This window comes from Neofelis nebulosa, chromosome 16 (genome assembly GCF_028018385.1).
Source record: "Neofelis nebulosa isolate mNeoNeb1 chromosome 16, mNeoNeb1.pri, whole genome shotgun sequence".
Taxonomy (NCBI): domain Eukaryota; kingdom Metazoa; phylum Chordata; class Mammalia; order Carnivora; family Felidae; genus Neofelis; species Neofelis nebulosa.
The window spans coordinates 26056072-26078177 of NC_080797.1; positions in this window are offsets into that span (position 1 = coordinate 26056072).

Here is a 22106-nt window from a genome sequence, read left to right on the forward strand (position 1 = left end):
TCATGCTCTGTCTCTCTCTGTCTCAAAAATAAATAAACGTTAAAAAAAATTAAAAAAAAAATCAACATAGGTTCTCTTCCAATAGGTTACAACAAATTAAGACTGAGTCTGTTTCTGACATACTTATTAGGTTAGTAGATAAGAGGAAATGCTTTAGCTATAGTGTGTGCCTCCATTTTAGCAAAGTATTTAATGGCTTCTCTGTTTTTTTTAAAGAGTTTTTTTTTTTAACTTTATTTATTTTGAGAGCGAGAGAGCAGGCATGTGAGCAGGGGAGGGACAGAGAGAGATGGAGAGAGTATCCCAAGAAGGCTCTGTGCTATCAACGCAGAGCCTGACTCAGGGCTCGATCCCACAAACCGTGAGATCAGGACCTGAGCCAAAATCAAGAGTCAGACACTTAAACACTGAGCCACGCAGGTGCCCCTCATGGTTTCTCTTTTCATTGTATCTTCGGAAGTGAGATGCTGACCTGTGCATTGGACTGGGGCACCCGGCTGTCTCAGTCAGAAGAGCGTGTGACTCCTGATCTCAGGGTTGTGAGTTCAAGCTCCATGTTGGATGTAGAGATTATGTAAAAATAATTTTAAAACTTTGGAGATCTGAAATGTGGATTTGACTAACATGTTACTAGTTGATTCGGCAGCTGCTTATACAACGATATGTGACAAGCTCCGTTCAGTAGCTCTAACAAAACAACCGGACCCCATGGGGCTTATTAGCTCTAATAGGGTTAGATTATGTGGAAGGAAAGGAGGTCTTGGAGGCTGGTTCACTTGAAGGCAGCACAAATCTCTCCCATGGATATGATCTATTGCTTTTTTTAAGAAAAAATTAATCTTTGTGCTCACTTTGGCAGCAAACGTACTAAAAACGGTATTCTTTGAATGTAAAGTAGGCATAGACACCCAATGATGTTGATTTCTGTGGACCTCTCAAAAAGATCGCGGATTTTAAGCAACATTCTTAAAGCATCTCATTGTATGAATGTGCACAAATACATCAGGGACCTTTATAGACGACTTTCCTTGTCTCCTAGGTGAAAACAAATCCAAGTTATCGTTTAACCTGTCAAGGGTAGGGGCGCCTGGGTGGCTCAGCCGGTTAAGCCTCTGACTCTTGGTTTCAGTTCAGGTCATGATCTCACGTTTCATGGGTCCGAGCCCTGCATCGGGCTCTGTGCTGCCATCGCGAAGCCCGCTTGGGATTCTCTCTCTCCCTCTCTCTCTGTTCTTGCCTCGCCTGCTCTGTCTCTCTCAAAACGAATAAAACTTTTTTAAAAAATGAAAAATAACCTGTCAAGGGTACTCATGACTTTCGTTTCTATGAGTTCTCACATTACTTTTCTTCAACAAAGCACATCCAACTTCATATACTTGCCTTGCTCCAAGTCTCTGCATTTAGATATCCGTATCCTCGAGCTAAGGATCTTTGTATTATGTGCATTAGAATACACTCCTCTCCTTACTCAGCCCATTATGCAAAAGACTGATCATTTAGAAATCATTTCAATGAGAAAACTATAGAATTCTGTCCCCAGTCCTCTTCTATCTAATATTTTCAACAATCAGATGAGCTCTAAAAAACTCTAAAAAATTCAGAGGTTGCACAAGCTGAGAGAATGCAGAGTTGATCACAGAAAAGCAACATCAGCCAGAGACCACAGGATAAATTTCACAAGATCAATGTAAATCACAGCATGCCAGTTGATTAAGTAGAGGACGGAGCGGTTCTAGCATGAAGAATTTCCAGATGCTTCTATTGACCACAAGTTCAGCCTGACCTAGTGATGGGGCTGAAACATAATCGAGTTAGGCTGTGTTCAAAGTCATAGACAGCTCCACTCTTGAACACAATGGCTTCTTTGTATTGTGCTGGTCAGACCAAAGTTCAGCAATTCTTAAGGAGCTCTGAAAGACAATGAGCAGCCTCAAAGTCATGTAATGGGATAATGATTCAAAGGATCATGGATGTTTACCCTAGAGAGGCAAGACTTAGAAAGCTGTCTCCAAACATTTTAAGACCGGTTATGTGGAAGTTTTAAGCAAGTTTTAAACTTTGTTTTGAGTTGTTCCTGAGGGCAGGACTTGAGTTAATGAGTAGCATTTATAGGGAAGAAGGATTCGGTGTATGAAATAAATGTTTAATAATTAAAGATTTTCATCAGCCGAATTCGTTGCTTCAAGAAGTGGTGAGTGTCCTGCTGTCAGAGGTTCTGGGCCCTTAGAGTTCAACTGAGTGATCATTCCAATAATAAATCAGGACACTGTCCTACTTAGACACTCCATGGCTCCCCATTAAAATTAGAACAAAATACAGTCTCCTTGCCATGGTCTACAGAGCCCTCCACAGTCTGGCCCCTGCTGACTTGTATTTTCAGCTCTCTCCTCTTTTCTGTTTTTTGTCTATTTATTCACTTATTTTTGTGATTATTATTTTTAAATTTACTTATTTTGAGAGAGAGAGAGTGCAAACAGGGGCGGGGGGCAGAGAGAGAGGGGGACAGAGGATCTGGGTTGAGAGCACAGAGCCCAACTTGGGGCTCGATCCCACAAACTGTGAGATCATGACCTGAGTCAAAATCAAGAGTCAGATGCTTCACCGACTGAGCCACCCAGGCTCCCCTGGGTCATCATTCTTTAATGATGACTATGGGCCAGGGCAGCTGTGAACAAAGGCAACAAAATGTCTTCCCTTAAGTTGCTGACACTCTAGTGGAAGAAGAAAGGCAAGAGATAATGATAATGAATAAATAAACGAAGCATCAAGTGATAAGTGTCATGAGAAAAAATAAACAGGATAAAAGGAACAATGAGTGACGATGGAAGGAAGCGCCATTTTAAACAGGGTAATCAGGGTGCACCTGGGTGGCTCACTTGGTTAGGCGTCTGACTTCAGCTCGGGTCATGATCTTGTGGTTCATGGGTTTGAGCCCCACACTGGGGTCTCTGCAGTCAGTGAGGACCCACTTTGGATCCTCTGTCTCCCCCACCCCCACCCCTCCCCTGCTCATGCTCTCTCTCTCTCTATCTTTTTCTCTCTCAAAAAAAATAAACATAAACAGGACAATCAGGGCAGGCCTCTCTGAGGAGGTAACTTAGAGCACATACCTGAAGGAAAGGAAGGAGTGAGCCCCAGGGATCCCTGAGGGTGCACCAGGGACACAGCTCCAGGTCAGTGGCATGTGCAAGGAAGGGACCAGCGAGGCTGGAAGGGAATGAGCAAGGAATGAGTGAGGTCAGAGATGGGGTAGAGGGGGAGCTGTGAGGGGAGGGCAGCAGACCTTACAGGGAAAGCAACCCTCTCGTGGGTGCGGGGAGTATTATCCAGGTGAACACGGGTAGGAGCAGATACACTGATATGTCGTGCTCTCTAATAGTCACTGGAATAAGGTTTGGGTTTATTAGGAACAGGAATCAACACTTGCAAAGAAAGGAGAAGAAGCTAGATCAGGAGAGAAAGAGGTCAAACTAAAATGTGAACCCAGAAAGCCTTGGGCAACCCAGGGGGGAGCACTGGAGCCAGTATACTGCCAGTGTTCTGAAACATCTGGGGCTTTTATGTGTCCTTCTGGCTCGGTCAGAGGACGCAGGTGGCCCAGGATGGGCATGACTTCAGGCAAGGACCCGAGGTCCTCATCAAAGGAGACGATGGACTCCTTCGGTCCATCAGTGGGAGGCCGTGTGCTGGCCACACTCCCTGCAGGTGGGCAGTGAGTCCTTCCCTGATGGAAGATTTGGTAGTGCATCTCTGTGACTACCACAGAGGTGGATACAGGAACTGCTAGAGTTTCTCTTTTATTCATTTCTGTCCAAGAACATCCCCAAGTTTCATCAGGGCCAATGGCTGCCCAGCTGGATACCACATTTCCTAAACTCCCTTGCAGCTAAGCGTGGCCATGTGATGACATCCTGACCAATGGGGTGTGAGCAGAAGTGATATGTTCAACTTCTAGGTTGCATCTTTAAAAGGGAAGCCATCCCTCCCCTACATGCACACACATTCTCGCTCCCTTGCTATTGTCTGGAATAGAAGCCATGGTTGTGAGCCTACTTCAACCATGAAGACAAGACCAATAACGAAAGGAATGCTGGAGACACAAGATAGATTCTGGACGACCTCACAGCAGAGACCCTTCTACCTCTTGGCTTGAGAAAAATAAGCAGCTATCTTATTTGAACCACTACATTTATAGTTCAGCATCACAGCTAGGATGATGTTTCTGTTTCAACACGTTAGCCCACACCCTAACTACTGCTGAGGCGATGGCCATAGTCCATGTTTGCACCAAGATGGCGGCAAGGGAAGTGGTGAGCAGTGATCAAACTCATTTGGAAGAAACAGTCTGTGATCTGCTGATGGATGTGATGTGAGATTTCAGTAGAAGAGAAGGCCAAGAATGACCCAAATTGTAAGCTTCAGCAATTGGAAACATAAAGATGCCATTTATCGAGATCAGGAGACTAGGAAGGAGTGGACTTTGAGTTTGGTTCACAAAGCCAGAAGTGCAGTTTTCCACCTGATAGATTTGGGACGCCTACTAAGGCCAAGTTGGGTATAAGAAGCTGGACCTGAAGGGGCGCCTGGGTGGTTCAGTCGGTTAAGCGTCCGACTTCGGCTCAGGTCATGATCTCGCGGTTTGTGAGTTCGAGCCCCACGTTGGGCTCTGTGCTGACAGCTCAGAGCCTGGAACCTGCTTAGGATTCTGTGTCTCCTCCTCTCTCTGCCCCTCCCATGCTCATGCTCTGTCTCTCTCTGTCCCTTAATAACAAATAAATTTTTAAAAAAATTAAAAAAAAAAAGGATCTGGAATTGAAGAGATAACATATGGGAAATGAATCTGGGAGTTGTTGGGTTTTTTTGTTTTTTTTGTTTTTTATGGTATTTAAACCCACAGTCTTGTTTCCTCCCCTGAAACATGTCAAAGTCTTTGTACTATTTCTCTCTGTTTGGAAAACTTTTCTTCCAGATATTTCCGTTGCCCTCCCTCTCATCACTGGGGGCTTTTGCCTTCTGACCCCATTCACTCAGAACCACACCACCCTGTTTTATCTCCTCATCACACATACCAGCACCTGACATTGCCTTTATTAATTTGCTTATATATTTATTGTCTGCCTTTCCACCTGGAGTGTGGGTCCCTCAGGGGCTGACTCTGTCTTTACCTGTTGCATCTTTAGCACCTAGAACAGTGCCTGACACACAATCCATGTGTTCCATAAACAGCCGTCAACTGACCGATGGAAGAAGAAAGGAATCGAGCAACATGGTTGTTCAAAGCCATTTCCCTGGCAACACTCACCAACTTCAGATTCACTTCTACAAACAAACCTCTTTGGAAGATGCAAATGCCTCTTGGAAAAGTTAAGTCTCATCCATGTTATAACAAAAATTAATTTAATCAGATTATATACATAACAAATATGTATTATAAATACATAGATAAATAGATATCAGATAGAGTAGCATTCAAGAAATAAGCTTTTGGTTGAAATGGAAGGAGAGTCTTTTTTTTTAATGTTTTTTTTATTTTGAGAGAGAGAAAGAGTGTGTGGGGGTGGGGAGGGACAGAGAGAGAGAGAGTCTCAAGCAGGCTCCGTGTTGTCAGTGTAGAACCTGGTGCAGGGCTCCCTCCCATGAACCATGAGATCATGACCTGGGTTGAGATCAAGAGTCAAAAGCTTCACTGACTGAGCCACCCATGTGCCTTGGGAGGAGAATCTTTAAGGGACTGGGTAGGCCTAGCAGCAGCTAGAACAAAAAACTGACGTGTGGAGTGAGAGCAAATATGACTGGCCTAAGCAGAGAGAGGGCAGAAATCAGAAAGATGCAGAAAAGAAAGTGACCAGGGCCAAGTTTATCTTCTTGTAGCATCCGTGGAAGCTGTGCACAGAGCCTGCGTTAAAAGATCCCGATTGCCATTGAACAGTGTGTCTTAATCTCTTTCAAACTAATGTTTTTAAACAAACTCATGCAGTTTATTACTTAATGCATGTGCTCAGCTACTCGTGAGATAGGGCTGAACACGACTACAAGTGGGGGAAGAAATTACCAACCTCATAACACTCTCCCGCACATAGATGTTGGTCCTTGAGATGTATTTATCAAACCTACTGCTTCTTGATAAACATAAAAATCTTGTGTCCTCAGTTAATGTTATTTGAACAAAACGCTACGATCAAAACTAGATTAGAGCAATGGTAATGTAGAAAAACATTTTTTTATATTGAGATGTACATAAATTTTAGTTATAAGATACGAGCGTGAGCTTTGCACTGACTAACTTGCCGCTGTAGGGGGAAGAAAAATATCTTTTCCTCCTACCCTTCCATGTTCTCTCGGCTGGGGCTTCTGTGACAAAAGACAGATTAGGAAGAAAAAAAGCAAAGAAATCTATTCAAGTTTTGCATGACGTGGAACACCTTCATAAGGAAATGAAGACCCAAACAAATGGTTAAACTGGAGTATTTTTTTAAGTTTTTTTTTTTTTTGAGAGAGAGAGAGAGAGTGGGGGAAGGGCAGAGAGAAGGAGGGAGGGAGAGAATCCGAAGCAGGCTCTGCACCATCAGCACAGAGCCCAACATAGGGTTTGATCTCAGGAACTGTGAGATCATGACCTGAACCTAAATCAAGAGTTGGATGCATAACTGACTAACCACCCAGATGGCCCTACACCCGACCATTTTTATGCTAGGTTTTGTCACCAGTGGTCAGTTTGGTGAAGAGTAGAAAGTTGTGGGGAAGTACAATAGGACAAAAAGATATGAGGCAAAGGAAGTCAACTGGGGGAAACTTAATGGGTCCTGTTCCTTCAGATTCCTCTGGCGGCCTCCCTCCCTCTGGAGACAAGAATGCTGTCCTTGGGGGCTATAAGTGTACATCCCACACAAGTGTCTTATGATCTGCTTCTGGGGAAGGTCATACAGTCCCTCCTGGGGCACCTGGCTGGCTCAGTCAATAGACTGATTTTTGATCTCCAAGTCATGAGTTTGAGCCCAATGTCGATCTTAGAGATTACTTAGGGAAATGAGGGCAAAAAGTCCCTTCTGCACAAGCCATTTGTCAGATTCCTTCAGCTTAAAATACTCAATATGTCAAGGTGCCATATTTTGGAGTAGAATGTCCTGAACCCCTTCACTACAATGCTTTTCTTTCCTACTGGTGGGAAAACCAGGAAGAGTAAAGAGTAACTTACCTTCATGGGAAGCATCCTGGGCTGCGTTGGCTTCAGAAGAGACATCCTGTGGACCCTTCTAAAGGTAAATTCCCCCAAGTCTGACCAACCGCCTTGGAGAACACTGCTGTGGAAGGACCTCAAAGCCCTCCGAAGTCTTAATCCGGGTTAGTACAGTCGGCCACTGACTGCATCTAGCCTCTCTGGTTCAGCCCCATGTCACTCCAAACGATCTCTATGTGCTCTCCTAGTCAGAGGTAGACAGAAAAAAGCGAAGTCGAAAGACAAGGAAAAGGGATTTGTATGTGCATCAACTCCCTTCTCCAATGTAACGTGAATTTTCACATAGTAGGAGCTATATTTGTGAAACTGCCAAATGAGAAGTTCAGATGTTCACACTCCCTCCTGTGAACGTTCAGAGATGGTTGTACAGTTGTCACAGTCCTCATCCACATGTTCAAAACTATTCCAACAATACAAAATATAATCAGTGAGGTAAGTTACCTTCTCATCTCTGACCACCCTGGTTCTCCTCTTCAAAGTCGATCGCTCTAATGCTTTTCTCGGGTATCCTTCTAGACATCCTCGATGCAATAATTTATTCTCTGCTATTCTATTCACAATGATGCCAGCATGCTATTCACACTGTTCTAGATCTTGTTTCTTTCACTTAACAGTATGTCTTGGTGACCATCCCATAACTGTAGGTATGGATTTGCCATATTTTTCAAACAGCTGCATAACATGCCCATTGTATGGGTGAGTATATTGTAAGTTATTAAACTAGTACCCTAGTGATGAACATTCAACTTGTTTCCAGTCTTCTGGTGTTGCAAACAGTGGTACACGTTTCCTTGCGCACGGGTGTAAATACGTTCATAAGATAAATTAATAAAAGTGAACTGACTAGACCAAGGGTGTGCACATGTTAAAATTTTGACAAGTAGTCTCAAATTGTCTCCTGTTGGAATTTGGCAGAAATTCTGGAATCGCCTGTCACTGAAATTGTAGCCATTTCACAACAACCAATAATGTATTAAGAGAAACGCCGGCTGTTTAACTCAAGTCTCAGCGGACGTTTCCTTCAGTGAACACCAGGTGGCAGAACAGACCCCCCCCCCCCCCCCCCCCCAGCGGACGCCCTGCGGGACCCAAAGCGTCGTTTTCGTTCTATGGATTCAGTAGATGAATTTGGCGAACCAGTCGTACATTAACGAATCTCTCTATAGATGGAGATGTTTCCATACATCAGCAATGGCAGATGGCAGCCTGTGCTTTTTCTTCCCCCTTTACTTGACAAAACCAGTAAGACGATCTTTATCTTTTGCTCCATGATCCTTCTCCATTACCCAAACAGCTGAATGGAAAATGTGCAAATGGCGTAGAGAACAGAAGATAGTGATACTAACTCTTGGAGCTGCATTTATGCGTGGAAGCAACTTATTTGGTTCATGTTGCCGCAACGAGGAAATGCATGAACGTGTGTATGTCACATAAGAATATTTCTTCAAGCAAATAGACATGAATGATTAAAGTGGGTGTATTCCCTATGATGAGGCTTCCTTTCGGCAGTACATCAGCACACCAATTTCTCAGCGCAAAGACATTCTTGTTTTCCCGGAGAGTGTCATTTGAACAGAATAAATATGATCAGGGTTGCGCCTGCTTTGCCGTTTATGAGTAAACTTTTAGATCTGAGTTTAAATAGCTGCCCCCAACCCACACACGCAATGGAAATAGTACTTGTTGACCTGTAGGTACTCACCTGTAAGATGCTTCTTAGTCTGCGGGGGGCGGGGGGGGGGGGCGGATATTTTGAATCAGGTAAACAGGTAGGAAGTTAATGAAATTGATCTCTGAGCTACATGTATAGGATCAATATCAACTATTACAGTCTATTGTTGTTCTTTTAGAGGGAGTGACAGATGCCTTATTTGTGAAGTATCTGAACAAGAGGTCTGTGATTTTCGGGGCAAAAAAACATCTGATTGCTGTAGTTCCTTGGGACACTGAAAAGTCCTTAAACTGAACAGGAGGGGACTCTGCCTCAAAGAGGGAAAATGAAGATTTACAAGACCTATTAATTGCTAGATGTCTTCCAACATCCATCTCAATGTCTATGACAACTTTATGAGGCAGAAGTTATACTTATGTTTTAGATGAGGAAACCATGGCTCAAAGAAGTTAAAAATGGGGGCGCCTGGGTGGCTCCGTCGGTTAAGCGTCCGACTTCAGCTCGGGTCATGATCTCGTGGCCCGTGAGTTCGAGCCCCGCATCGGGCTCTGTGCTGACCGCTCAGAGCCTGGAGCCTGTTTCCGATTCTGTGTCTCCCTCTCTCTCTGCCCCTCCCCCGTTCATGCTCTGTCTCTGTCTCAAAAATAAATAAACGTTAAAAAAAAATTTTTTTAAAGAACCAATTCTAGGTTCTCGGTGTGTGGCACCTGGGACCAATGGCAATGGCATCACCAACATACCTGGAAATTTCCCCCAAATGCAAATTCTCTGGCCCCAACCTCTTCTTGCTGAATCAGAAACCTTGGAAGTGGGCCCAGGAGATTTTGATGCATGTTCAAGTTTGAGAACCACCGACCTTGAGGCATTCTGTTCCACAACATTGGGATACATGGAAGTGATGCGTGGGAGGCGGGAGAAAGTGTTCACCGAGGTACCATCGTGAGCCAGACACGTGTGATGTGTGTGTCCCATCTTTTAATCCTCACGACTACCGCGCAGGTTAGGTGTTGTTACTTTGATTTTATGTCGAGGAAACAGAAGCTGGGGACGGTAAGGTCGTTGGTGGAAGCTAGCAATATCAGGAAGAGTCAGAGATGCAATTCACACGTGGGTCTATCTGAGTCCAAAGCTTAAGCTGCTTTCAACATGCACTAGAAAGCTCTATCCTAATAGTGATATTGGTCAGCTTAGTGTGTGTCTATCCTGAGGGCACTCTACACACACAATTGTAGTAGGCTTAATTGTGCAGCTTCCCAAACTACATCTAGATCAAAGACAACATGAGAAGAATGATGCTAGAATGTACTGAAGGGAGCTAAGGGAGCTAGCGGCAGCAACCTGAAAGGCAGATAGTCTGAAAGCTATTAAAAGGTGAATAACTCTTGAAAAAAATGTAAGCCTATGTCACTTCATAATCCGAAAAACCAACGCAGGTTAGTCATAAAAAGTTGAAGATCTGGCATTCTATCGTGTGAGGGTCAATGACACTCCTTGATCTTGTCACCGCAACAATGGATATTTCAGGGGTGGGTGGGCCGTTGAAAACAGGTTGAGTTTTCCATAAACGCTGTGTCAAGTGCATTTCAGAAAGATCCGCATAAGAAATGGTTAAAGTCAAAAATGCTTTTGGGGGGCGCCTGGGTGGCTCAGTGGGTTAAGCATCCGACTTCGGCTCAGGTCACGATCTTGCAGTTTGTGAGTTCCGGCCCCACAACAGGCTCTGTGCTGACAGCTCGGAGCCTGGAGCCTGCTTCGGATTCTGTGTCTCCCTCTGTCTAACCCTCCCCTGCTTGCACTCTCTCTCTCTCTCTCTCTCAGTAATAAATAATAAACATTTAAAAAAATGCTTTGGCTCTTGAGGCTCAAGGTATAATTCACCTGAGCAGTTCTTCTGGACAGAATTGTGCACTCCTCAAGGCCACTACTGCCTCAAATCAAGTTGGCTTCGGGCTCCCAGCCCACCTTTCCTTTTGTCTCACTTTTACTGTTAAAGGACCCATGTTGCATCCGGCTCTAGCCCTCAACCTGGAGAGACTGAGGTCCTGACCTGGACACAATCACATGGAAAAGGCCGGAAGCTTGAATTTAAGTTATTCATGCTCCTGAAATAACAGATAAGAATCCTGGAGGAGCTGACCCATCCCTTCATTTTTCTAACACAATAAAAGAGGCCCCATGAGTTCGAGCCCACCCAAGGACGCCATGAATGAATGAGTGAATGAATGAATGAATGAGGCCCCATGAGTTCAGGCCTACCCAGGGATGCCATGAATGAGTGAATGAATGAATGAATGAGGCCCCATGAGTTCAGGCCTACCCAGGGATGCCATGGATGAGTGAATGAATGAATGAATGAGGCCCCATGAGTTCAGGCCTACCCAGGGATGCCATGAATGAATGAATGAATGAATGAGGCCCCATGAGTTCAGGCCTACCCAGGGATGCCATGAATGAGTGAATGAATGAATGAATGAGGCCCCATGAGTTCAGGCCTACCCAGGGATGCCATGAATGAGTGAATGAATGAATGAATGAGGCCCCATGAGTTCAGGCCTACCCAGGGATGCCATGGATGAGTGAATGAATGAATGAATGAATGAGGCCCCATGAGTTCAGGCCTACCCAGGGATGCCATGAATGAATGAATGAATGAATGAGGCCCCATGAGTTCAGGCCTACCCAGGGATGCCATGAATGAATGAATGAATGATGCCCCTTGAGTTCAGGCCTACCCAGGGATGCCATGAATGAGTGAATGAATGAATGAATGAATGAGGCCCCATGAGTTCAGGCCTACCCAGGGATGCCATGGATGAATGAATGAATGAATGAGGCCCCATGAGTTCAGGCCTACCCAGGGATGCCATGAATGAATGAATGAATGAATGAGGCCCCATGAGTTCAGGCCTACCCAGGGATGCCATGAATGAATGAATGAATGAATGAAAAGAGACCCCATGAGACAGCTCTAAAAGAGACTTCAAACACTTGGGGCGCCTGGGTGGCGCAGTCGGTTAAGCGTCCGACTTCAGCCAGGTCACGATCTCGCGGTCCGTGAGTTCGAGCCCCGCGTCAGGCTCTGGGCTGATGGCTCGGAGCCTGGAGCCTGTTTCCGATTCTGTGTCTCCCTCTCTCTCTGCCCCTCCCCCGTTCATGCTCTGTCTCTCTCTGTCCCAAAAAAATAAAAAAAAAAAAAATTAAAAACGTTGAAAAAAAAAAAAAAATTCAAACACTTTCTTAGCCATTGTTGCTACTACGATCACTTACCAGAGAGGTTTTTTTCAACGTTCCTAACCAGGATTTTTTTTTGCTCACTGAGTAACACCACCCTTTGATAGTTGAAAATAAAAGATGAGCTAAGAGACCACATATCAGAGTCTTAAACGTCCAGGAAAAATAGGACACAGAAGTGTACAGAGAATCCAGGAAACCGGCCAGAAAGAACAGGTCAGTGGGCCTGCCTGAGGGTTCGGACCCACGAGAGTTCTTTGCCTCACTCTGCAGGGACCCGGCCGATGGTCAGCCCTAGCTGCTAACAAGATCATGGTAATTCAGACTCCCGCTGGGGCGTGCCGGGATAGTCAATGAAGTCTCACGGGGCGGAGTGGGGGGGGGGGGGGGGGGGAGAAAAAAAATGTTCCTACCTGAATCGCTCATCAGGCTGGACTCATTATTGGCCTCTCCATAGCTGGGCTAAAGCGACAGGAAAGCAATTTAGGGATAGCTGACCTAGAGCCCATCAAGGTACAGTAGCTGAGCGGATACAGCACCAAATTCAAGAGAACCCCGTAGGTGGCTCCTACCACCAATGCAGGTTTCAACCGGCACCGTCTGAACAAGCTTCATAAAAAGTGCCGACGACAGGGGCACCTGGGTGGCTCAGTCGGTTGGGCGGCTGACTACAGCTCTCAGGTCACGATCTCCCGGTCTCTGAGTTCGAGCCCCCTGTTGGGCTCTGTCCTGAGCGCCCAGAGCCTGCTTCCGATTCTGGGTCTCCCTCTCTCTCTGCCCCTTCCCTGCTTGCTCTCTGTCTCTCTCTCTCTCTCAAAAATAATAAACAATAATTTTTTTTTAAGTGCCAATGACAGAGCAGCAGCAATTTGCACGAGCTCTCACAGGCGGTGGAATATCTGAGGGATTGGGCTAACACGTGGGGTGGGACGGAAAACCAGAGGAGACAGCCGCCCCCAGAGCCCAGCTCAGCGCCCCGTCCGCTCTGCCTCCCTCTCGTCTCCTCCCTGGCCCCAGCTCCGGCAGCAACTCCTTTGCTTCCATCAGTTAGTGTTGGTACACAGCTCCCGCCATGTGCTAAGTGCTGTCCTTACTTTATGTGACAGAATCCTCACGATTCCACGAGGTAAGTACTATTATTTCCCCCTCTCCTGGACGCAGCAGCTGGGGCTCTCGGTAAGGTTAAGTATCTTACCCAAGCTGATGCAGCTGTTAGGATGTAGGGCTGGGATTCAGACTCAGGCATTCGGACTCCCCAGCCTGCCCTCTGAACCCATCACGCTTGCTCTCCAAGTGTGGTCCCCAGAGCCGGGATGGGGCAGCAGAAAGTATCAGTATCTCCCGGGGGGGCTTGTTAGAGTGCAGAATCTCCAGGCCCTCCCGCCCAACCCCGAATGAGAACCTGCATTTTTCACAAGATCCTCAGGTGGTTCATGTGCTTATTACATCTAGGGAGCAGCTCGCTCTGGACTGCGGTGCCTCTCCTCCCCTTCTACTCCCAGTGTGCATGCACGCCCTGGGGACGGGCGGGGACCAGGCAGGGCTGGATGGAGGGACGGGGACGGGGCAGACCGTCAGCTAGAGGACAGGGTGGCATACCACCAGCAGGAGGGTGGAAAGGGGTGCTGAAGTAGATTTTGTTACTTCCAAAGACATGGCGACAACTTTTGTTGCGATTTCCCTGAGCTTGGAGATGTCTCGTGATGCTGACGGGCTCGAACACTCACCATTCGAATGCTCCCCTCGGTGCTTGACTCATTGCCAAGACGCAGCTGCCTTACCTCTGCCCTCAGTTTCTCAGAGCCTGTTTCAGTGCAGACCTTGTCCCCTTTAATGAACGAGCTGGAACTTAAACTCTGCCTGAAGATGAGTATCTGGTCCTAGAATCAAAGATCCAGTGTTGGGTCGAGGGTAGCTATCTAGCCCAGCAACCCTTAACCCTGGAGATGCCTCCCAGGTCTCCAAAAGCTCTTCCAAAACATACTCCCTGAATCCTCTCTGGATTCCATGAGTCAGAATCTGCAGGGAGACCTAGGGATCCTTGTTTTAGAAAGCTTTCCAGGGGGCACCAGGGTGGCTCAGTTAGTTAACCGTCCAACTCTTGATTTCAGCTCAGGTCATGATCTCCCAAGAGGAGCCCCATTCTCTCTCTCTCTCTCTCTCTCTCTCTCTCTCTCAAAAATAAATAAGTAAATAAAAAAATTTTAACGGACAAAAAAGTACATTTTGTGTTGTGTATATCTCACCACAATAAAAAATGAAAAATGAAAAAAAAACAAAACAAAAACCCTGCAGCTCTGGCATTTACTAGCTTGTGCCATTTCTCCAAGCTGCAGTTTCCTCCGTCTGTAAAATGAGTATAATATTATCTTCCGTACATGTTGTTGTAAGGGTCTGATAGCTGTGGTTAAATAAAGCACCCGGCAACCATATTTGTGTCTTCATGGTCACTTAGAGAGTGAAAGTGTTTATATGTGATGAGTCATGGGAAATTTGGCTTTGTAATTGCTGGGGAATTAACCCCGAGAGGCAAAGCCAGATGAGCAGTCAGTCAGAGAGGGCAGAACGGACACTTTAAGGAATCAGAACACCAATGAGTTTTAAGACAAAACACCGGCCTTCGAAGACCTTGTAGCTTTTAAGGGGCAGTTGATCTCTGGACCCGGACTCCTCCCAGCGGCTCCTTGCTGGTTCTCTTCCGTGGTCAGGAAGTGGGCAGTTTAGGAAGCCCTGGCCAAGACCATGGTTCTCAAACCTGGGTGTGCTCTAAAATTGCACAGGGAAGACCGTTAAATACACAGATGCCAGGAGCCATTCCTGGAGCCTCTCATCCGACGGGGCATCAGTTCAGGGCTTGGATGGATCCTTCGTTCCTCCAACTGATTGGGACGCACTAACAAGTTCCAGGGCCACTGGGCTGGGGAATGCTCGCTGCCTCTGATGCCCAAGTAGTTTAAGTGGCCATGTGAGGAGGAGGGCTGGGACAAGATCCCGAGGTCTCAGAAGGCCGCCACGGAGCCAAGAAAGACAGAACAGTCCGAACCCAAGACGGGAAATCTGTGGAAGCATCAAGGAAGCAGTTCCAAGCCGCCAAAAAGAGAGGACAACAAAAAGAGAGAGGGAGACAGTCCACGGCTCTCGAACTGTGTCAAATTAGACGGAGCTCCATTCAATGAAACATGCAACACCATTCTGCTGCTTATAGTTTGCTTATAGAGGTGGCTTTGGCAATGAAAATAATTATGCACCTGACTTGGTTGTACAATTACGGACCGCAGTGTCAGGGAGGCAAGAATTCCTGTCCCCTCGAAGGTCCCTCTAGCTGGACTAAGAATCAAATTGGCCTGGTACAGGTTAACAGGAGAAAATCAAATAACGGGTGTATGGATGGGGAATCCACATAGACATGGAAATTCCAAAGACAGGCCAGCAAAATGAGGTATATAGGTCATTCTGAACTGGGGAGAAGGTGGGTAGGGGTCTGGGACTTCGGAGGAAAGAAATGCACCTCACAGGACAACAAGAAGACCGGACGTGTGGTAATTAGACATTTGTCCTGCCAAACAGATGGGTCACTCAGATAAAATTTACCTCTGTTAACAACCCTTATTCTGGGAAAGACCCCCAATTTAGATTCATCTGTGTGGTTAAGGGAGGACAAAATTTCCTCTTGGGCCCACAGGGTCTCAAGTGCCTTTAGCCCAGAATAATCCATATGCCAAAGTAGCCCATTCTGGCAGGGGGCTGTCCTGAATCTCTTCAAGAGTGATGGCTGAAAATTGCAAAGTGAGAAAGTTAGGTGTGAATTCTGGTGCACCAAAAACCCCGTTACTTTATATCTTGAGATCAGACTTAAATTGCTTTGGCCTCCTACCCGATGGCTGGCAGAAAATTCAATCCCAGGAGGTTCTGGAGGGTCCCTCCGTCCTCCTCTTGGTCACACAGCCCTGCGGCTTCTGTGGCATTAGCAGAGTGGGGCAAGGGCTAAGGCTGAGGCCTCAGCCCATCCTCACTAGCTTTTTCCAAGTTGTTCTCTGGCCTCCAAGATGCTACAGAGAAGTTCGGTCCCTGCCAAGACACGGTCTCTGAGTCTCAGGCATTGCTGCTCTATGGTCTCAGCAATAGCCACCCCATCTCGTTGATCAGAGAACAACAAGGCCCCCTTCACTGGCCTAAAGGTACTGGATGCAAGAGGCGGCCTCATGCATGCTCCCAGGGAGCCATCACTTGCCCCGTGGTCATTTCTGCCTCCCACATCCCTTCAAATTGCTCTCACTTGCTTATTTCTGCAGACCCCCTGCAATGCGCCCTTGGACACATCGTGTTGGCCCTTCCCTCGTAGGAACGGGAGCCAGTAGGGAATGGAGAGAATAACCCCAGGTAGAGGACTCTTTTTGTTTTTCAGTAATTCTCCCTGTTGCTGCTGTGGAGCCCGTGGTTGGCTCCCTTCTCTTTTCATTGCCCTCAGCAGATTTGGGAAACAAACACATTTACTAACCAGAGAGGGACACGGGAGTCCCGCGGCCATAGTAGTTGTGTTATCTAGATGGCAAATGGAGAACTGCTCCCCTACTGTGCCCCCACCCCCACCCCCACCCCACGACCAAGACTGGGCATTTCCCAAAGCACCCTTTTCCTGAATCACTGCTTGGACCTGCTTAGCGCTGCTGCTAAGAAAGCCTGGGTCTTGCCTAAAAACAGTCACACCCATTATGTCAAGTCTGGCCCTAAGATTTGCATGCATAAATGGCTACCGTATAAAATGTCCTGACACTTCTGTTTTACGGGTTCTGTTCTAGAGGTGTATGAGTCAGGGTTCTGAGCTGCGAGTTAACTGGCAATGGTGAGCACAAAAGAGTTGTATTAGAAGGATATCAGGGCACTCATGGATTCCGCAGGAGGGCTGGGAAAAGGCAGAACCAGGGGAGGTGAGGCGGCGGGTAGCTCGGCCATGGTGCCTGGCAGACAGCATCATAGACCACAGGACAAGAAACGGGACCGTCATGAGCAATCTCTCCCCTCCACTCCTTTAAAAAATATTTGTACGGGGGTGCCTGGGTGGCTCAGTCAGTTAAGCCTCTGACTCTTGATTTTGGCTCGGGTCATAACCTCACAGTTTGTGAGATCGAGCCCCGCATTGGGTATTTATTTCATTATTTCATGACTGGAATCTCTTTCGCCTATTTCGCCCATCCCCCCACCCAAACCACCGGTCTGTTCTCTGTACTTATGGGTCTGTTTCTGTTTTTCTTTTTTAATTTTTTTTAAAGTTTATTTATTTTGAGAGAGCGATTTTAATTTTTTTTTTAAGTTTGTTTAGTTTGAGACAGACAGAGAGAGAGTGGGGAGGGGCAGAGGGAGAAAGAGAGAGAGAGAATCCCAAGCAGGCTCCGTGCTGTCAGTGCTGAGCTGACCTGGGGCTCGATCTCATGACCATGAGATCATGACTTGAGCTGAAACCGAGAGGCAGATGCTTAACCAACCAAGCCACCCAGGAGCCCCAAGTCTGTTTCTGTTTTAGGTTCGATTAGGCTGCTCATTTGTTCTGTTTTTTAGATGCCACAGGTAAGTGAAATCATATGGTGTTTGTCTTTCTCCATCTGACGTATTTCACTTACATAAAACCTTCCAGGTGCACACACGTGGTCACACATAGTAAGCTCTTATTCTTTTTTATGGCTGCGTAATATTCCATTGTATATTTTTATGTGCGTCTATATTCATAGACATACCACATCCTCTTTATCCTCTCATCTCTCAGTGAATATTTCCCTGGCCTGGCCATTGTAAATCCTGCTGCAATAGACACGGGAGTGCATATACCTTTGCAGAGTAGTGTTTTTGTTTTCTTTGGATCAATACTCAGCAGTGTAATTACGGGATCATACGGTATCTCTATTTTTAAATTTTTGAGGAGCCTCTGCTCTGCTTTCCACGGCGGCTGCACGAGTTTGCACTCCCATCGAGCGTGCAGGTCGGTGGCGTTAGGTACATTCACAGGGCAGTACAGCCATCTCCCCCATCCGTCTGCAAGACTGTGTCATCGTCGCAGACCGAAACTCTGTCCCCAGTAAGGGACTTCCTGGTGTCCCCTCCCCTGAGCCCCTGGAAACTATCATTCTACTTTCAGTCTCCATAAATCTGACTACGCCAGCTATCTCACGTAAGGGCCGTTACACAGTCTTGGTCTTTTTGTGACTTTATTTCCCTTTGCGTAAGGTCCTTAAGGTTCATCCATGTTGTAGCATGTAGCAGGACTTTCTTGCTTGTTAAGGCTGAATGATATTTTATTGTATGTGTGTACTACATATTTTTTATCCATTCATCTGTCAATGGACACTTGGCGAATATGCCATTATGATCATGGCGATACATATACCTCTTCCAGGGGCGCCTGGGTGGCTCCGTTGGTTGGGCATCCGACTTCAGCTCAGGTCATGATCTCATGGTTCATGAGCTCGAGCCCCCTGTCGGGCTCTGTGCTGACAGCTCAGAGCCTGGAGCCTGCTTCGGATTCTGTGTGTCCCTCTCTCTCTGCCCCTCCCCTGTTCATGCTCTCTGTCTCTGTCTCTCTCTGTCTCTCAACAATAAATGTTAAAAAAAAATTTTTTAAAACAATACCTCTTCCAGACCCTGCTTTCAGTTCTTTCGTGTCTATAACCAAAAGTGAATTGCTTCACTTGGACCATATTATGAATACTCTCCTCTTTGTGACTATGCCTTTATATACCTCTTTTTTTTTTATTTTTTTTAATGTTTATTTATTTTTGAGGCAGAGAGAGACACAGCATGAGCAGGGAAGGGGCAGAGAGAGAGAGAGACACAGAATGTGAAGCAGGTTCCAGGCTCTGAGCTGTCAGCACAGAGCCCGATGTGGGGCTCGAACTCACGAACTGTGAGATCATGACCCGAGCTGAAGTCGGACGCTTAACTGACTGAACCACCCAGGCGCCCCTTTGTACCTCTTTTAAGATTCAGCACCACAGGGGAAAGATAGCCAACATCGTTGGTGTCTTGGACAGTTACCCCTTAGCCCACTTCTCACTTTGGTCAGGCCCCAGGCATGCTGGTGCTCCCACCTAAGGCACCCTCTGCCTGAGCCTCAGGAACTCACCCAGCCCTCAGTCTGTACCCCAGAAGTTGTAGGAGCATCTCCTAGAGACCAGCATCCCAGCCTCCTTTTTCTTTAAAACAGTTTTATTGTGATACAGTTTCCAAATCATACAATTCACTTATTTAAAGTATACAATTCAGAGGCACCTGAATGGCTCAGTCAGTTAAGCATCCAACTCTTGATTTCAACTCGGGTCATGATCTCATGGTTCGTGCGTTCAAGCCCCATCCCTCTGGACTGACAGCACGGAGCCTGCTTGGGATTCTCTCTCTCCCTCTCTGTCTACCCCTCCCCTGCTTTCTGTTTCTGTCTCTCTCTGTCTCTCAAAAATAAATAAGTAAACATTAAAAAAAATAAAGTATACAATTCAAGGATTTTTAGTCACTGATACGTGCAACCACCACCATAGCCAATTTTTATCACTTCAAAAATGTTCCTATCTCCATAGATTGTCCTGTTCTGGAAATTTCATGTAAATGGAATCATATAATATGGGGTCTCTCATGTCTGGCTTCTTTCATTTAGCATCATGTTTTCAAGGTTCATTCGTGTTGTACTATGTGTCAGTACTCCATTCCTTTGTGTAGCTGAGTAATATTCCATCGTATGGATAGACCGTGTTTTATTTATTCACCCACCAGTTGACGGATATTCAGGTTGTTTCCATCTTTTTGTTATTGAACAGTGCTGCTATAAACATCTGGGGTCAAGTTTTTGTGGGGACATACGTTTTTATTTCTCTTGGGTGTACGACCAGGGGTAGAATTGCTCTAGCCTGTTTTTAAAAGACAACTGGGAGAGTCATTCTAGATCGTTCCCCAGATGGTCCCCAGCAGGATGGGGCCCCGGTGCCCACACTATAAGCAGCTTGGTGCCATACCCTTAATTGGTACTTCCTTCTTCTCCACTGTACTTGTTCTGCACCTGCAGGCTTGCTCTCTGGGATCATCTCCAACATAAACTCCCCGCACCCAAATCCTTGTCTCTGGCTCCGCTTTTAGGCGACTCAAATTAAGATCTGGAAGCTCATCACTGGCAACGCTTATTTACACACTTGTTCTCCAGGAGTCAGGGAGAAGGAGTGTGTGGTCCTTTCACCTCCCATGGCTCCAAGACTCACCCCCAAATAGGAAAGGTGTGCTGCTGGGGAAAGGTGGCTCAGTCAGTTGAGCGTCCAACTTCAGCTCAGGTCACGATCTCGCCGTCCGTGAGTTCGAGCCCCGCGTCGGGCTCTGTGCTGACAGTTCGGAGCCTGGAGCCTGTTTTGGATTCTGTGTCTCCCTCTCTCTGCCCCTCCCCCGGCTTGTGTGTGCTCTGTCTCTGTCTCTGTCTCTCTCTCTCAAAAATAAACAAACATTAAAAAAAATTTTTTTTAATAAAAAAAGAAAGTTGTGCTGGTAGGAAAAACCACATGCAACGACCACCACAAAAAGACCCTATAAGGGGATCCCAGGGGATAGAGGAAGCAAACTAGAGTGTTTCGTGCACATTATGCTTACAAGGACCTATTTAATTCCCACAACGGCTCTAAGAGGTAGGTGCTGTCCGAGAGGTTGGGAGTGTGCCCAGGGTTGTCCGGGAAGTGGAGGGGCCCAGACTGGCAGCCAGGTTTGTCCGGTTCCAGTGTCTGGCTACTTTCACGTCATCAGCCCTTCCTACAGGGCTCCTCACGGCAAAACTGTAATTCCCTAATTGCCTTGAAGTGAGAGCATCGTCTTGGCTCCAGATCCCACTGCAAATGAGGCCAGATGCTTCTTTTTCAGCCTTATGAACTTCCCATCGCTGAGAGGTGGTTGGCTCCCCTTTTCCCTGGATAGAGTACAATTTCCATTTGCTTTTCAGTAATCTTATTGATGGAATGTGGTTCTGAACTGCTTCATCCTTGACAACGTCGAGGCCAAGGGAGGGCAGGCTGCCCCCCAGTGGCCCACTTTGGCATGAAGAGTATTTGAGCTGGAAAGCCATCAGAACCCAGAGCAGATTCCGGGAGAAGCTCTTTATCTCCACCTCAACCGCCTGAAAAGAATTTCTGTGGAGGACCTGCTCCAGGAAGAGAGCTATCACCATAGATAAGCACAGGATGATATGAACCAGGTATGATAGACCAGGAGGAACCTAGCAAGGCCTGTTTGATCAAAGTCCTTGGGTCCTATGGCTGTTTTCTTACCAACCAGGCTGATGTCCGGAGTATGGAGCAAATGTTAATAGTGCCTGTACCAAGAAACTATTCAAAAGCCTAAGACCTGTGTCACAGATGCCCATTGCATGGACGGAAGGAAGAAAGGGAACCCGTTAAATCCACGTGTAAGTCTCAGAAGGAGCCCAGATACTTTGAAACGGTGGTTCTCAAAGTGTGGCACCGGGGCCAGCGACAGAAGCGTCATCGACAAGGAATGTGCTCAAAATGCAAATTCTCAGGCCCCACCTGGGTCTATTCAATCAGAAACCCTGGAGGTAGGGCCCATTTTAATGACATTTAGAAGGTTTTATTAATTACGTTTTTTGGATTGAATAAAAATGTAGCAAGATTAACACTCTTCCGGTGGCTGGAGATTCAGCGCTTTAAGTACACGACCTCAGCTAACCCTCACAACAAAGCGGATAGGTGTGCTTTATTGTTACCGTTTTCCAGTCAAGAAAACTAAGGCGCAAGAGAGAAACAGAGTTTGCCCAGAGCCACAGGGATTCCCCTGACGCCAACGTACTGCCCCACTACATTGCGGGTTATCCTTTCGCGAGATTAAATGTCTAAGGCAGTCTTTCCAGCAGATGACTAAGTAAGCTGGCACAGACTTCCAGACTAGCCAGGACAGTGACCACAGTGTATCAGGAAGATGTGTCACTAAGAAAAC